Genomic DNA, 4,779 nt, shown 5'->3' with positions numbered 1-4,779 from the left:
CCATATTCAAAATATAAAAATCAACAGGGAAAATCAATTCACCAACTCTAACTAAGACATCCTCTATGAAACCAGCAGGATAGGCAACACTTCTATTAGCTAAATGAATCACCACATCAGTTGACTGCAGAGGACCAAGAGATAGAGAATTAAAAATAGACAGAGGCATAACACTAACAGAAGCTCCTAAATCTAGCATGGCATTGTCAAACTTACTGTTCCCTATAATACAAGGTATGTAGAATGTACCTGGATCTTTACATTTTTTAGGGATTTGGGGAACAAATTTACCAATCAATGCGGAGACATTTTTGCCCATGCTAATTCTTTCACTTCCTTTTAGCTTTTGCTTATGAGTGCACAGCTCTTTCAAGAATTTAGCATATCTTGGAATTTGCTTTATTGCATCCAATAGAGGTATGTTTAACTCTACTCTTCTAAATGTTTCCAAGATCTCCTTCTCTGCCTCTTCCATTTTTTTGTTGGAAATTGCTCTTGGAGGGAATGGAAAAGGGATATGCTGCTGCTGTAAGTCAGATTTACTAGTAGAGGATTCACCTGCATAGAAATTGTTAGGCAACTTACTCTTTAAATTTTTGTCATCATCTTTTTCTGGAGTAGAGTGAAGTTGGGCAGGTTCATTTGCGAATGAGGAAGATGCTACTGGTTGAGGTCCTTGATATTGCTTTCCCGACCTCAATGTAATGGCACTCACATTTTTGGGATTCTAGATAGATTGAGAAGGCAGCTTGTCAGAGTTTTGGGATTGTTGTTGATTTAACTGTGTAGCCAATTGTCCCATCTGATTAGTTAAGCTCTAAATGGAGGCTCCGATCTCTTGTTGAAACTGCATGTTTTGCATAGTCATTTGCCTCATAAGTTCTTTAAGGGAAGGTTGCGGAGGAGCCTCAACTGTTTGTTGTTTCTGGGGCTGTTGCGGTTGCTGCTTTTGTTGTTGCTGCTGGATGGGTGGAGGAACATATGGTCTGCTTGGGCCAGCAACATTCTGAAAATAAGGCTGTTGTTGTTGCTGCTGCTGTTGTGAAGGACTCGACCATCTAAGGTTGGGATGATTCCTCCACCCAGGATTGTACCTGTTGCTGGAGAGGTCATAATTGTTCTGTTGTGGCTGATTTTGCTGCTGAGGTTGAGGAGGTCTATTGTAGATGTTTGCAGCATAAGCTTCAGGCTATTCAATTGCTCCAGATTGCTGCATAGAAGGGAAATGGTTTGTATGGTGGTCACCAGAGGAGCATAAACCACAGAGTCTTGCGACAGGTACAAATTTTTGATTCATGGCTAGTTAGGATACCAGGTTAACCAAGGCGTCTAGTTTAACTTCAAGCTTCTTAGTTTCAGATGATGCAGATGAGTTTGTGGCTACCTCATGCACTCCTCTAATGACTATAGCCTCATTTATGGCGCTAAACTGTTGGGAGTCGGAAGCCATCTTCTCAATTAAATTCCTGGCTTCAGCAGGGGTCATGTCTCCAAGGGCTCCACCACTGGCAGCATCTATCATACTTCTCTCCATGTTACTGAGTCCTTGATAAAAATATTGGAGAAGAAGCTGCTCAGAAATCTGGTGGTGAGGGCAACTGGCACATAGTTTTTTAAATCTCTCCCAGTATTCATATAGGCTCTCTCCACTGAGTTGTCTGATGCCTAAAATATCCTTTCTAATGGTCGTGGTCCTGGAAGCAGGGAAAAGTTTTCTAAAAATACTCTCTTGAGGTCTTCCCAGCTCGTGATGGACCTTGGAGCAAGGTAACATAGCCAGTCCTTTGCCACTCCCTCTAAAGAATGAGGAAAGGCCTTCAGAAATATGTGATCCTCCTGGACATCTGGGGGTTTCATATTGGAGCAGACAATATGGAATTCTTTCAGATGTTTGTGCGGGTCTTCACCTGCAAGGCCATGAAACTTTGGAAGCAAATGGATCAGTCCAGTTTTAAGAACATATGGGACATCCTCATCAGGGTATTGGATGCACAAACTTTCGTAGGTGAAATTAGGTGCAGCTATTTCCCTTAGAGTCCTCTCACGGGGTGGAGGTTGAGCCATATTTTCAGAATGTTCAAAATTATAATGCTCAAAATCAGGGTGTTCAAAATTACCAACCACAGAATGCTCAGACTCACCAATAACAGAATGCTCAGGATGCTCAAAAGGTATAAATTGATGCCTAACTAATCTATGAAATGTCCTATCTATCTCAGGATCAAAGGGTTGTAAGTCAGATGGATTGCCTCTAGTCATACACTACATTCAGCATGCACAACTAGTTGCCTTCTCATGCGAGTAACAATGTAGGTTTGAACTACAGCTACAATTAAATGATATCCAAATGACTTGAAATTGTGTAAGCAACACCCTAAGATCATGAAAAGATAGCACAAAAATTTTCAGACAAAAATTCAAAGTCTAACTATGGAAACTACCTAAGGAAAGTTTAGAAAAACAAAACAATAAAACTTGAAAAATAAAAAAAAAACTAGTAAAAAGGCGATTATGGCTAGTTAGAGACCTTAGCCGGCCTTTGGCCAGCTGCCATGGTGTGGGAAATTTTTTTTACGCCAAATACATATATAATAATAGTCATTCTGATACCCAGAGCAAAAGTTATGGCCGTTTGAAGTTTTGCTAAACACAAGTTCTCAAATTTTTTTGAATCTCTCCAATCTAGCCACAACAAGTGTTCCTGGTATTTTTCACACAAAATATGAGTCAAAAGAACCTACCCCACCAAAATTCAGCCAAAATTAACAACCCTAACTATCCAAACAAAAATCTCCAATTAAATTGTCAACAACAGTCACTAATTCAGTCACTAATGTAATGCTGTGTGAACAGTAACACAAAATCAGTCTCTAATTCCGTCACTAAGCATTATTCTCAGCAAAACATAAAACTGAAATAGGGGAAGCGCTAAACAAGGGGTACTACTAAATTGCAAAATAGAACATCAAATAAAATAGAACAACACACTAACACAACACGAACATACTAAACTAAAGAATTAAACGTAAAACAACTAAACATTAAACACAAATCACTAGCTATTATGAAATTTTGGACCATTGCTCCCCGACAACAATGCCAAATTTGATCGAGGCCGTACCCGAATCAAATAAACATTAGAATGCAGTAACTAGGAAGTGATCCTAGGTCGTTTCCCAACGAGCAATGACTGACCAAATGTTCATAATATGCTTCGATATAACAGTAACAATTGGGGAGGGGTGTGTTTTTGTTTTGTGAATTTAAGAACAAGCAGATTGGAATAGGAAATTAATAGTATTAAAAACGTGTTGTTTCCTTTGATTCAGAAACCATTCTCTTATCTTAGGTTATGAGGATTTCACCCCTGGCAGTTGACCCCTTAATCCAACCCTAATTTAATTTACTAAGCAAAAATCAATTTTGGGTTATCAATATGTGATTAAGCAACACATACACCAATTAACACCTTGTTCATTAAGCACGAACGCAATTTAAGCACCGAGGCAATTAATTGAACACAAAATGTGCACAGATTAACAGAATGCATGTGGGTTAATTGGTGAAGGGAAAACCGATAGGAGAGCAACATTAAAAACAGAACCTCAAAGAGAGTTACGCTTCATCCTCAGAGGGAAACAACACTAAAAATTTAGCCTTCCATAAGTTCAACAAAAGCAGAAAGCATAAATGAAGCTAGAAGCATAAAACGTAAATGAAACTAAGGACAAAAAACGTAAATGAAACTAAAGGCAAAAGAAGAAACAAGAACGAAATTGAAATTGAAAGCAAAAAATGGAAAAATGCATTCACGTGAACAGTAACATAAAGATCAAAACGTAAAACCCTAAAACTCTATGCTCTGAATAATGGAATTTCTTTTTACACGAATCCCAAGGCTGCTACTTATAAGGGTCACTCAAAGTCACTGGGCCTTATTACATTTTTCTGGCCCAAAATGAAATAAACACTGAACAACATAAAACAAAATTGCAATCTCCTAATTAAAAATTAACTAAGGTAAATGTTGCTTTATTTGCCCTCTTTAAGTCCACAACCAAAATCCAGATTAAGCTCAATGCTTCATTAATTCCTGAAATTAGATTAAAAACATCAAATTAGCTGAATGAGCCCAAATAATAAAACTTCCTAATTAATTTGACAATTAAGACTAATCGGTAATTAAAATGGTGCAAAAAGGGTTAAGAAAATGGGATAAAATAATGACACATCAGTCACATTCTAAACTTCACTCCCAATGAAGAGAAAAAGATAGAAGACCTCAAGAGGTTAACATTAGCCTCCCCTATTTCCATGGAAAAGATAATGTTGAGGCCTACCTAGATTGGGGAAATGAAGGTTGAACAAGTCTTTGCTTGCAATCATATTAGTGAAAAGAGAAAAGTTCCATTGGCTACCCTTAGCTTTCAAGGGTATGCCCTCTATTGGTGGACTTCCGTTGTTAGGGAAAGAAGGATTCATGGGGATCCTCCAGTAGAGTATGGGAATGATCTTAAGAGTTCCCTTAGGAAGAAGCACATTCCCTCCTACTATGAAAGGGAGCTTATGGACAAGCTCCAAAGGCTTAGACAAGGGAGTATGAGTGTTGAAGAACATAGAAAAGAAATAGAACTACTCCTTTTAAGAGCTAGACTTAGGGAGGAGGAAAGAACAAGAATAGATAGGTTTCTTAGTGGGCTTAATATGATGTGAGGGACAAGGTTGAACTCCTTCCATATAGGGACCTAGATGAGCTAGTCCAACTTTGTTCAAGAGTGG

General features: G+C 38.4%; 1 non-coding gene across 1 annotated transcript; it reads left to right on the top strand.

Annotated features, from left to right (window-relative positions):
* The first annotated feature begins 1,580 nt into the window (after positions 1-1,580).
* LOC114382905 lies at positions 1,581-1,687 on the top strand. The gene has a single exon (XR_003660360.1). It is a non-coding gene; the product is annotated as a small nucleolar RNA R71 (small nucleolar RNA).
* The last annotated feature ends 3,092 nt before the right edge of the window (positions 1,688-4,779 follow it).

This window comes from Glycine soja, chromosome 13 (assembly GCF_004193775.1).
Source record: "Glycine soja cultivar W05 chromosome 13, ASM419377v2, whole genome shotgun sequence".
NCBI lineage: Eukaryota > Viridiplantae > Streptophyta > Magnoliopsida > Fabales > Fabaceae > Glycine > Glycine soja.
The sequence above is the reverse complement of the archived record's forward strand: the minus strand, read 5'-3'. Positions and strand labels throughout refer to the sequence as shown.